Genomic DNA, 14,325 nt, shown 5'->3' with positions numbered 1-14,325 from the left:
TAGTACAAATTAAGAAAAACCCTTGAATGAGTAGGTGTGTCCAAACTTTTGACTGGTACTGTAAATGCATAAATGACAAAACCCATGTAGTACAAGGTCACTATTTGTTTTAGGTGGGACTATGTACTATTTTCCTGAATAACCTGGTATTCACTGTATTATTTCAATCAAAAACCAATTGTATTTTCCATTCACACCATAGTAACATTCATCAATAAATACAGAAACAACTGAATGTGTCTGAATATTACTACACGTCGAAAACGTATAATCATTACATTCAGCTTCAAAACAGTAGTTTATATAAGAGTTCTCTCTCTGCTGCACTGAAGTCCGTTGACGCTGACCGAGTGGGCGGCACCATTTTACCAGCTTGTTAATTTTACACAAAACCAAAACAAACTCGGAAATCTAAAATAAATGGATTCTTTATGAAATCACCTTGAGGAAATGATGTACATCCATTCAGACAAACCCAAAGTATCTAGCTATGTGACTTGTAAAATAGTTACCAGGTTTACTCAGTTTGACATAAAATAACACACCAAACCTTTACCAAACGTGATAATACCTTAACGGATTTGTTACCTAGCATTGTATGACATGTTCTTTCGATATTAGAACGTTTAAACGTGCTATTACATACTGATATTACGTCTTTTATAAAGTATTAGTTAATGTTTGGAATATTGAGAGCTGCATAAGGTTTTGGAGGATGACATACATTCCATGTATTTATTTCTGTCACTGGTGGGTACCAGAAGGTATGCGGGCCAAGATAGCTGGGGGGCCACTGGTGCTAATCTTAGAAGGAGTACGTGATGGAATATCCTGACTAGGGTGCAACACGATACCATATAGGGTGATCCTATATGTGGCGAGGAGTGACACTCAATAATGGTTGGCAACTGTTGGATGGAATTAGCTCGGAAAAAGCATTATATAAACTAAGAGGTTTTCTATGTAAGTCATTCAGATGACAATAAGCTACGCCCGTACCGCTTGTCATGTGAATCTGGTACTGTAATATTAAATACTTTGAACCAACTCGCCATCTAAGTGTTTAACTATTCTCTTGCATACCGAATTACTTGATGCCAGAGAAACTCGTCATAACACATACCTATAGTAATAAATAGAAACGGACAAAAAGGTTATCTTCTTGACATTACAGTTCTGGTGCTTTCTTTATACTGAAGAATGGTGCGTGCCTGCCTGGAACTTCCTGTTCCCCACTACCACAGTGCAGCCAGAGATAGAACAATGAGACAGATATTTCACTGGATGTATAATTGTGAAGCATCCGGTTGACGTTTCCACTCACTACCAAATATGGCAGTGAGAGGAAGCCCACTGGTCGGCAGTGGGAGAAGATGGAACGAGATGGATTTTAGCCGATATTCTGCAAATGTTCTAATCGATGAAACATCTGATCTTAATACAGTTCTGTTCCCAAAACTAAAATATGTTATGCACAGAGTGGACTAAGTTTTGTGGACTTATCTGTTGTAAATATTTTTTTAAATCACGTTATTTAGAAGGAACGCAAAGGCGAAATTAGTTATTGTACACGAGCGCTTCACAGAGGAGGCCTTCCCTAACAGAAATATGCAGATGTGTGCTAGAACACACCAATAGGATCTCGCTAGCTCGTGCTTGGCTCTGCCCACTATGACTCATCTGTTCCCATTGGAAACGACCAGCTGTGGTCTATCTTGGTTTAGTTATAAGAAATCATTGGTGCAACCGTCCGTGCGTTCAGGGATCCTTGGGATGGCCCTACCCCATTATATGAGAAGGGCGGTGCTTAATTTGAGCTGGATCCTCCGGTACCTCTCAGTTTTGTAGTCTTTCGTTCCGGAAACCATTTGCCAGGATCAGGTAGCCTACGGGAAGTGTGCTGGAGGTGCTGCAGCACTCTGCAGTGTGTTCAGAAATACATTAAATCATTCCCAATACTACACCAGGAGTAAGCCTAAAATTTCACCACAGAGGATCCATAGCTAATTTAAAAAAATAGCCTAGCTGTGGATTGTGTGTAGCCAAATCCCAAGGCATGCCTAACGTGTGGCAAATCTGTCAGTTAACAGCATGCAGCCAAAACAGGCCTTTAGCAAATATTTCTAATACAATCGCTGGAAAACACAGATTGTAAAGCAAATGGATCCTGCTGAAAATAAAATACTAATGTCTGTATGTTACCAAGTTAACAACTTCCAAATAAGCCTATTGAGCGAACAGCATTGTTTAAAAAAGTAAAGCAAGAGAGAGATAAGCTTTTGGCCGGTGAGTGAGCTGCACATCATTGGGTGAGTCAGTGAAACTGGAAAGCTTTTTTAGGACTATATCTTCCTCCTCATATTGTGTTTCTCTGCACACTTAGGGGCCTCGGCTATTGATGGATTCAAGACAAGGTCGTTTTTATTGATCTCAGATTCTCAGTGTCAAAGTAACCTGTCATTTTGGCCATTTGTGAGGTATTAAAAAAGATTCTGCAAAAGTCTGGTCATCTAAACTGAATTAGAATTGCATGAAATGTGTGTAACTTCTGCAAGCGGCTCCACACCACTGCTCTATGCCTGTACGCGAAAGCCATGATAATGCATGCAATGCTTTGTTATAAAGTTTTTTTTTTTTTATCCGTTCTGGTACCTCAGAGCCCCCCAGGTCACCCCCCTCTCGGGCTCACTTTTGGTTCCGGCACCGCCCAATTTACAAATGAAGCACTGGAGAAGTGGGTAGCTGCCGCTGCCTCCTCCGGGACACTTCTCCTTTGCATAAAGTTAATCAGGCTGTTGATTGTGGACTGTGGAATGTTGTCCCACTCCTCTTCAATGGCTGTGCAACATTCCTGGATATTGGCGGGAACTGGAACAAGCTGTGATACACGTCGATCCAGACCATCCCAAACATGCTCAAAGGGTGACATGTCTGGTGAGTATGCAGGCCATGGAAGAATTGGGACATTTTCAGCATGTTCAATTGTGTACAGATACTTGTCGAGATGGGGCAGTGCATTATCATGCTGAAACACAAGGTGATGGAGGTGGATGAATGGCAGGACAATGGGCCTCAGGATCTTGTCATGGCATCTCTGTGCATTCAAACTGCCTTCGATAAAATGCAATTGTGTTAGTTGTCTATAGCTTATGCCATCCTATACCTTAACCCCGATACCACCATGGGGCACTCTGTTCACAACATTGGCATCAGCAAACCGCACGCCCACACAATGCCATACACGGTGGTCAGCAGTTGTGAGGCTGGTTGGGCATAGTGCAAGATTCTCTAAAACAACATTGGAGGCAGCTAATGGTAGAGAAATTAACCTAACATTCTCTGGCAACAGCTCTGGTGGACATTCCTGCCTGCAGTCAGCATGCCAATTGCATGCTCCCTCAAATCTTGAGACATCTGTGGCATTGTATTGTGTGAAAAAACTGCACATTTTAGAGTGCCATTTTTGTATTTGTTAGGGATCCCCATTAGATGCTGCCAAGCACCTACTCATCTACTCTTGTCCCCAGCACAAGGTGCACCTGTGTAATGATGATCATGCTTTTTAATCAGCTTCTTGATATGCCACACCTGTCAGGTGGATGGATCATCTTGGCAAAGGAGAAATGCTCACTAACAGGGATGTAAACAAATTTGTGCAAAACATTTTAGAAATACGTTTTTGTCTGGAACATTTCTGGGATATTTTATTTCACCTCATGAAAGATGGGACCGAAACATTATATGTTGCATTTATATGTTTGTTCAGTGTATACAGTATTTTTTTAAAATCGTACAAACTATCAATAACAACATTTAAATTAAATCAGCCTGCTTTTCTGTTCTAATCAGGTCCATTCACAGGCTCAGAAGGATCTTGTGAGGGCGGAACATTTTCTGGCAACAGTAGACCTTGCAGGGCTTCTGCCGTGAAGTCTTGGAGGCCCAAAAACTTCTCAGCTGCAGATATAATGATGTCCAGCATCTTGTACTTATTGTGCAGTACAATTAATAACTGTGACTATAAATACTAATAAATCCACCTTCAAAATAAGTGTATCCAGATCACTTGATTGACGTATAACATTTGCAACTGGTTGCAGTGCATCCACCGCCATATCTTCTTCAGAACTGTGGGCTCTTGCTACTATAACTCTCTTCACCGCCTCCACATAGGAGATTTGCTGTACAGCCCTGATCCTTGACAACTCAACCTCTTTCACCCTAACAGGGCACTCTGGGAATTCAGGAATATGACCCCAACCACAGTTACAACATTTTACATTCACATGCTCTTCAATAACATATTCCTTCCGTCTGCAAACACTTGACATGTGGCCAAACTTTGTACATTTCTTGCATTGCATCAGGTTTTACACAAACTCTCTTATGGGGTATATTATATATATCCCGGATTTACATAGGGTAGTAGATACTATTCATCAAACATCAATAATAAAGATGAACTTTGCTCCTTTTTCACATTCTCCATACGGGTCAAATGACGTGCATTTGCATCCTTCTTCTTCTTTGGGATTTGGTTGGCGGAGCGCATCCAACTTTTAGGTGCATACACCGCCACCTACTGTACTGGTGTGTGAGGTCATTCACAGCCTATATACATTAAATTCATTGATACGGTAATTAATACAAAATTGCCCCGCCAAGTATTAGCCAGCTCTAAAAAATGTGAGGGAAAATGTTCTTGGTTCGTGCAGGTCACTGACCTCCTCAGACCAATTGGCAGTACGCCCAGAACATTGTTTTGGGAACCAAAAGGGATATCTCAGTTTCAAGGTCTCAGCTTGGAGAGAAGAAGCCTTGTGAGGTATTGGTCGGTCACATGCAGGAACCAAATGTTAATGATGAATTAATTATTAATTATTAACAAGCTAAATCATGCAAATATAACTTGTCTGTGTAAGCAGTATATAGGACAACTAACGGGACTGCCCCGGCAGAGCTCCCGACCGACGTGTACTATGGTGCTTTTACGTTTGTTGGAACCTCTCCAGCTTGCTGATAAAAAAGTATTATTCATTTAAGTTTGACTTTGAGTCCCTTCGTGGCGATTTTCCACGACAAAAATCCACCACCCCATTCCACTATTTAACCCTATCTAGTCCTACGCCAGACCACTACCACTCAACACCCCCTGCAGCTGTTCTGCAGTAAATCCTCGCAATCCCAAGTACTTCTCTGCCGCTGCCACCACAGCCTCTATTTTCTGGGATAGAGAAATGCAGTACTATTGACAACCATTGCTATAAATGCTAAAAAGCCCACCTTACTGAAGCACATATTCTTCCCATCACTCCCTCTTGGTCTTTGCCTACTCACAGGAATCCTCTCAAGATCCCTCACCCTGTACCCATCTTCCTCTACCACTGGTCCATCTTCCTCTACTGTGGTCCTCTGTAGCTCAGCTGGTAGAGCACGGCGCTTGTAACGCTAAGGTAGTGGGTTCGATCCCCGGGACCACCCATACACACAATTTTTTTTTACAAATTATGCACACATGACTGTAAGTCGCTTTGGATAAAAGCGTCTGCTAAATGGCATATTATTATTTATTATTATTACTCACTAACTTTTTGATCCATTTCTGCAGTACAATTGACAACCATTGCTATAAATGCTAAAATGCCCACCTTACTGAAGCACATATTCTTCCCATCACTCTCTCTTGGTCTCTGCCTACTCACAGGAATCCACTCAAGATCCCTCACCCTGTACCCATCTTCCTCTACCACTCACTTCACTGCTTCGGTATACAACACTTTCTGTACTACTGTAACCCTGGCAACCTCAGATCTCCAGCCCGTTAGCACCCCCACAACTAACACACAGAACATTCTCCACCGATACCACACATTTCTTCATCTCATGCCCTCCTACACACTTGTCACATTTAGGCATCTCACGTCTACACACTGCTGCAACAGGCCCAAAAACGTCACCCCTAAAAACACGAGGCCCGAACTCGGTGTTCCTCACCGCAGGTAATTCATCCTCACTCTCACCAGGTTCCATCTCTGAGCTACTGGAGGACGTATCCCTCTTTATACACTAGACGATAACCTCCCTCACCACACTGCTTCCCTCTACACTCAGCTCCTTCTCAGCGGTCATCACTGCACCTGCCACCACAGTTAATTCATCCTCACTCTCGTCACGTTCACTCTCCTCCTGTAGCTCTTCTAAAAGTTCTGTGAGATCTTCCATTCCATATTCACTCAAAACATATTCCACTTTTCTCCTTTGTCCTTGTCCACCATCTTCTCCTTCATCAGATCTTCCAGAAGGTTTGTGCATCCCCCACTGCAATCCCCCATTCCACTTTTTTTCTTGTCCGCCATCTTACAACGTGTCTCAGCTCATCCACACCCCACTAGCTTCGGGTAGCTGCACACCAATGGAGTACCACAGTATAAATCATATTACCCATAAAACCTAGCAGCCAAACAGGGAAATGGTTCCAATCATTTTTCCACCATTCATTTTTCCCATAGGGGATTTTAGAAACACTTAAAATAAGGGCTGTGTTTCGTGAAGGCTTACCCTGGCGTGGTGTTTTGATAACCGTGTGAATCTCTCCAGGACAAGGTGACTTTTATCAATATATTTGCCTATGTTTAGCCCAAAAAAATGAAATGGTAATTAGCTGCTAATGTGGCTATCATAAAGAACTACAAATGCCATGATGATCTGGACAAAATTGCCGAATAGAGTCAAAGGTAAGGATCTCTGGGTTAACCATCTAATGTTAGCTAAATTTAGTAATTAATAAATAGGCTACATTTATTTAAATGGTAAATTCTGTGAACTGTCTTGTGCAAGTTTTAAATTGACACAATACCTGTTAGCAAAGGTGTCAGCTAGAGATGACGTGCAGGAGCTTGCAGTGATTTGTTGTTTTGCATGATGTCTACTTTGATGATAATTAGCGTTTCATAATCTGAGAGGAAATAGAGCCAAATATATTGATAAAAGTCACTAGGGTAAGCCTACACGAAACACAGCCCTTATTTTAAGTGTTTCTAAAATGAATAAAAAGGAAAAATTATCGGAACGAACCATTTCCCTGTTTGACCGCTAGGTTTTATAACACCTAAGGACAAACTTCTAGGTCCACTTTTGGATATGTACAGTGCATTCGGAAAGTATTCAGACCCTTGACTGTTCCCACAATTTGTTACGTTACAGACTTACTCTGAAATTAATTAAAGAAAAAAAATCCTCATCAATCTACACACAATACCCCATAATGACAAAGTGAAAACAGATCCTTAGAGATTTTTGCAAATGTATTAAAAATGAAACCGCAGAAATATATTGTTTACATAAGTATTCACACCCTTTGCTATGAGACTCGAAATTGAGCTCAGGTGGATACTGTTTCCATTGATCATCCTTGGAGTCCAACTGTGGTAAATTCAATTGATTGGAGATGATTTGTAAAGTCACACAACTGTCTATATAGGTGACCAAGAACATGATGGTCACTCTGACAGAGCTCCAGAGTTCCTCTATGGAGATGTGAGAACCTTCCAGAAGGACAACCATCTCTGCAGCACTCCACCAATCAGGCCTTTATGGTAGAGTGGCCAGACGGAAGCCACTCCTCAGCAAAAGGCACATGACAGCCCGCTTGGAGTTTGCCAAAAGGCACCTAAAGGACTCGGACCATGAGAAAAAAGATTATCTGGTCTGATGAAACCAAGATTGAACTTCTTGGCCTGAATGACAAGCATCACGTCTGGAGGAAACCTGGCACCATCCTTATGGTGAAGCATGGTGGTGGAAGCATTATGCTGCAGGGATGTTGTTCAGCAGCAGGGACTGGGAGCCTAGTCAGGATCAAGGGAAAGATGATTGGAGCAAAGTACAGAGAGATCCTTGATGAAAACCTGCTCCAGTGTGCTCAGGACATCAAGACCGGGTCGAAGGTTCACCTTCCAACAGGACAACGACCCTAAGCACACAGCCAAGACAAAGCAGGAGTGGCTTCGGGACAAGTCTCTGAATGTCCTTGAGTGGCCCAGCCAGAGCCGGGACTTAAACCCAATCAAAACATCTCTGGAGACCTGAAAATAGCTGTGCAGCGACGCACCCCATCCAACCTGACAGAGCTTGAGAGGATTTGCAGAGAGGAATGGGAGAAACTCCCCAAATACAGGTGTGCCAAGCTTGTAGCGTCATACACATTAAGACTTTGGCTGTAATCACTGCCAAAGGTGCTTAAACAAAGTACTGAGTAAAGGGTCTGAATACTTATGTAAATGTAATTGTTCAGTTGTTGTTGTTTTTGCAACAACTGATGAAAACCAGTTTTTGCTTTGTCATTATGGGGTATTGTGTGTAGATTGATGAGGGAAAAAAACAATTGAATCAATTTTACAATAAGGCTGTAACGTAACAAAATGTGGAAAAAGTCAAGAGGTCTGAATACTTTCCGAATGCACTGGTGTGTGTGTGCCTTTCCAAATCATGTCCAACAAACTTAGTTAGATAGAACCTACTCTTACCGTGACAAACAGATTTCCCAATCTTCTCCTCCTCTTCTTCATCTTTAATGTTGACATTCAGCTCCAATGTTTGACTGCAGTCTTCCAGCGTCACTGATGCCATCTCTGGATCCTGCAGTAAACTGGGCTCCAGACACAAAAGTTAGTGTTGACAGTTCTGGCACTTTCTTTATTCTCTAAAAATATTTTCACTTTTTTCTTGTTCAATTATCTAATTCAGTGCTTGACTTGGACTGAAATAGGTGCTAATACTCATTTTGGGTGTTAATTTAAGTTAAGTGTCTAATTTCCTTAATAACCTTGTCTTCACTGTATTAGTTCAATCAAAAAACAATTGTATTTCCTGTTCACACCATAGCAACATTTATTGATAACAACAGAATATGTCTGAAAATTAGTACACATGTAGAAAACTGATAATCATTACATTCATCTTCAAAACAGTAGTGCGACCGTGAAATTGTCTCTATCTGATGCACCCGCACTGTCCTCACTGAAGTCCGTTGACGCTGACCGAGAGTAGCCGCCATTTTACCAGCTTGGGAATTTTACACAAAAACAATAATATGCTAAACGAACTCAGAAATCTAAAATAAATTGATTATTTATTGAACTAACATGAGAAAATTATGTACATCCACTCAGACAAACCCAAAGTATCTAGCTATGTGACTTGTAAAATAGTTTTTACCACGTTCTTTCACTCACTTGGTTGGTTTGACACAAAAATAACACATCAAACCTTTACCAAACGTGATAATACCTTAACGGATGTGTTACCTAACATGGTATGACATGTTCTTTCGACATTAGAAAGTTTAATCGTGCTATTACATACCTGTAGTAATAAATAGAAACGGACACAAAAGGTTATCTTCTTGACTGCACAGTTCTGGCGCTTTTTTTAATCTGAAGAACGTGGCATGGGCGCGCCTGCCGGAACTTCCTGTTTCCCACCACAGTGCAACAGTCCGTGCATTCCGGGATCCCTGGGACGGCCCTACCAGTCATTACGTAATAACGTAAAACTGCAACATTACGTAGAATAAACAACAATAATAAATAAAATAATAATAATATGCCATTTAGCAGACGCTTTTATCCAAAGTGACTTACCGTCATGCGTGCATACATTTTTTTTGTGTATGGGTGGTCCCGGGGATCGAACCCACTACCTTGGCGTTACAAGCGCCGTGCTCTACCAGCTGAGCTACAGAGGACCACAATAACCTTAATCAAATTGACTGGCCATCTCGGCGACAAATATGATTTGACATTTGTTAGTTTAGATTTGTTTGTTTATTATCACATATTTGTATTTGCAAAAGTAATATAAACACATAACATTTTATATGATCAGATATTTTTAGTTACACATTGAATTATTGAACAATTACATTTGATTTATTTTCTTATTAACTAGTAGTGTATTGGTAGTTAGTAAACATGCTACCTAACTGATCAACAATTATAGGTACAAGCTAATAACCCTCCTGAGTGGTGCAGTGGTCTGTGCCACTAGAGATCCTGGTTCGAATCCAGGCTCTGTCACAGCCGGCAGTGACCGGGAGACTCATGGGCGGCGCACAATTGGCCCAGGGTAGGGGAGGGAATGGCCGGCAGGGATGTAGCTCAGTTGATAGAGCATGGCGTTTGCAACGCCAGGGTTGTGGGTTAGATTCCCAGGGGGGGCCAGTATAAAAAAATAATTTAAAAAATGGTATTCACTAACTGTAAGTCGCTCTGGATAAGAGCGTCTGCTAAATGACTAAAATGTAAATGTAATATATATGCTATCTTATTGAACAAGCAACTTAACTCAAATAATGATGTGTGCGCTAGGCATCTCTCTCCAGCTCTCTCCAGGTTGTTGTACTGCTTGGCTGGCCTGCTGCTGCCTGTGCACGAGCTGAGCGCCTGCTGCTGACGTCACTCACAATGCACTTTTGCATCCAGGCACGTGTGTTGTGACTGAGTGTGTGACAGAGAAAATCGTTTTAGTGTCATTTTGAGAGAAATTGTGTGCATTTTAGTGTTTGAGTCAATTTTCAAAAGTTGCTAAAATTTCCAAATAAGTTTTTAAAAGTAGCTAAATTTGTTGCTAGGTGCTGTTTGAAAAAAAAGTTGCCAGGGTAGTCTGAAAAGTTGCTAAATCTAGCAACAAAATAGCTAAGTTGGCATCACTGGGCCCTACCCCATTACATGAGAACAGGGTATCTGCCGCTGCCTCCTCCTCCTCCGGGACACTTCTACTTTGCATAGAGTTGATCAATCTGTTGATTGTGGCCTGTGGAATGTTGTCCCATTCCTCTTCAGTGGCTGTGTGAAGTTGCTGTATATTGACGGGAACTCTACTTTGAACCGGTTCCAACCCTAGATTACAACACATGTAGAAAACTGCTGGACATTACATTCAGGCAGCTTCAAAATAGTAGTGCAACCGTCAACTTCTCTCTCCAATGCATCCGCACTGTCTGCAGTGAAGTATGTTGATGTAAACGAACTCAGAAAATCTCAAATAAATTGATTATTTAGTAAATTATCTTGACGAAATGATGTACATTCAATCACGCAGACAAACCCAAAGTCTCTAGTTAGCTATGTGACTTGTAAAATAGTTTTTATCACGTTCTTCACTCACTCGGTTTGACACAAAGATAACTCATAGCTAAAACCTTTACCAAGGAAGTAGCCATCCTATGTACCTAGAGGAGACTGGCGGTAGGGTACTAGGGGGTAACTCGCCCCCCCCCTAAGAACAATGTCTAATTGCTGACACAAAAAAGCTACATTTGGGGGGGGGGGGGGGATTATGTGAATGAAGGTCATGCTTAGGCTAATAAACTATAAAGGGAAATAAATTGCTACAGTTTACACATTTTGAAATATTTAATGAAATGTTGTTTTTAGAAAAGGGGCGTTTTTTTAAGTCGCGGGGTAAGTGCCCTCCATCAGAATGACCATTTAAATAAATGTAGCCTATTTATTAATTGCTACATTTAGCTAACATTATATAGAAAGGTTGCTGGTTCTAATCCCCGAGCTGACTAGGTGAAAAATCTGTCGATGTGCCCTTGAGCAAGGCACTTAACCCTAATTGCTCATGTAAGTCGCTCTGGATAAGAGCGTCTGCTAAATGACAAAAATGTAAATGTAAATAGTTAATCCAGCCAGGTATATAGTTACCTTTGCCTCGATTCGGCAGTCTTGTCCAGATCATCATGGCATTTGTAGTTTTTTGGATAGCCACATTAGCAGTTAATTAGTGTTTCATTTTTGGGGGGTAAATGCAGGTGAATATATTGATCAAAGTCACCTTGTCCTAGAGAGATTTGCACTGTTATCAAAACGTTACGACAGGGTAAGCCTTTCTTCCACCGTATGTAAAGCTGGGATATATAAGATACCCCGTTAAAAAAAAAACACTAACATGTGAAGTTTTGTCACACAACACCCAGTTTTGCCCAGTGGTGTAAAGTACTTAAGTAAAATACTTTAAAGTACTACTTAAGTCTTTTTTTTGGGTATCTGTACTTTACTATTTATATTTTTGACAACTTTTACTTCACTACATTCCGAAAGAAAAATATGTACTTTTTACTCCATACATTTTCCCTGACACCCAAAAGTACTCATTACATTTTGAATGCTTAGGACAGAAAAAATTGTCAAATTCACGCAATTATCAAGAGAACATCCCTGGTCATCCCTACTGCCTCTGATCTGGTGGACTCACTAAACACATGTTTAGTTTGTAAATGATGTCTGAGTGTTGGAGTGTGCCCCTGGCTATCCATAAATAAATAAATAAAATAAAAAATGGTGTCATCTGGTTTACTTAATATAAGGAATTTGAAATGATTCATACTTTTACGTTTGATAGTGAAGTATATTTAAAAACCAAATACTTATAGACTTTTACTCAAGTAGTATTTTACTGGGTGACTTTCAGTTTTACTTGTCATTTTCTATTAAGGTATCTTTACTTTTAATCAAGTATGACAATTGGGTGCTTTTTCTACCATTGACAATGCCACAGATGTCTCAAGTTTTGAGGGAGCATGCAACTGGCATGCTGACTGCAGGAATGACCACCAGAGCTGTTGCCAGATAATTTAATGGTAATTTCTATATCATAAGCCGCCTCCAACTTTGTTTTAGAGAATTTGGCAGTATGCCCAACCACCCTCACAACTGCAGACCATGTGTATGGTGGTGTGTGGGCGAGCGGTTTGCTGATGTCAATGTCGTGAACACAGTACCCCATGTTAGTGTCAGGGTTATGGTATGGGCAGGCATAAGCTACAGAGAAGGAACAAAATTGCATTTTCTTAATGGCAAATTTAATGCACAGAGATACCATGACTAGATCCTGAGGGCCATTGTCCTGCCGACATCACGTCATGTTTCAGCATGATAATGCAGGGCCCAATGTCGCAAGGATCTGTACACAATTCCAGGAAGCTGAAAATGTCCCAGTTCTTCCATGTCCTGCATACTCACAAGACATGTCAACCATTGAGCATGTTTGGGAGGGCTGGATCGACATGTACCACAGCTTGTTCCAGTTCCCGTCAATATACAGCAACTTCGCACAGCCACTGAAGAGGAATGGGACAACATTCCACAGGCCACAATCAACAGATTGATCAACTCTATGCAGAGTAGAAGTGTCCTGGAGGAGGAGGAGGCAGCGGCAGATACCCCGTTCTCATGTAATGGGGTAGGGCCCAGTGGTGCCAATTTAGCAATTTTGTTGCTAGATTTAGCAACTTTTCAGACTACCCTGGCAACTTTTTTTTCAAACAGCACCTAGCAACAAATGTAGCTACTTTTAAAAACTTATTTGGAACTTTTAGCAACTTTTGAAAAGTGACTCAAACACTAAAATGCACACATTTTACCTCTAAATGACACTAAAACGATTTAATCTGTCACACACTAAGTCACAACACACATGGCTGGCTGCAAAAGTGCATTGTGAGTGACGTCAGCAGCAGGCGCTCAGCTCGTGCACAGGCAGCAGCAGGCCAGCCAAGCAGCACAACAACCTGGAGAGAGCTGGAGAGAGATGCCTAGCGCACACATCATTATTTGAGTTAAGTTGCTTGTTCAATAAGATAGCATATATACCTTGTTATTAGCTTGTACCTATAATTGTTGATCAGTTAGGTAGCATATTTACTAACTACCAATACACTACTAGTTAATAAGAATATAAATCAAATGTAATTGTTCCATAATATGTAATGTGTAATTGTTTAATAATTCAATGTGTTGTGTTTATAAATAAAACAATCTGATCATATAAATGTTATGTGTTTATATTACTTTTAAAAATACATATATGTGATAATAAACAAACAAATCTAAACTAACAAATGTCAAATCATATTTGTCGCCGAGATGGCCAGTCAATTTGATTAACGTTATTGTGTATTCTATGTAATGATGCAGTTTTACGTTATTACGTAATGACTTCATCACGCAAAGACATCACAACGTTATTGAGCAACTTTTAGCAACAAGTCGACCTGCCTCTAGCAACTTCCGCTGAAAATGAGTTGGCAACACTGGTAGGGCCGTCCCAAGGATCCCGAAATGCACGGACCGTTGCACCGTTGTAGTGGGGAAACAGGAAGTTCCGGCAGGCGCGCCCATCCCACGTTCTTCACAATAAAGAAAGCGGCAGAACTGTGCAGTCAAGAAGATAACCTTGTGTCCGTTTCATTGTATTACTACAGGTATGTAATAGCACGTTTAAACTTTCTAATGTCGAAAGAACATGTCATACCATGTT

Source organism: Coregonus clupeaformis, unplaced genomic scaffold (assembly GCF_020615455.1).
Source record: "Coregonus clupeaformis isolate EN_2021a unplaced genomic scaffold, ASM2061545v1 scaf1286, whole genome shotgun sequence".
NCBI classification, from domain to species: Eukaryota; Metazoa; Chordata; class Actinopteri; order Salmoniformes; family Salmonidae; genus Coregonus; species Coregonus clupeaformis.
Note: the sequence above shows the minus strand (reverse complement) of the source record.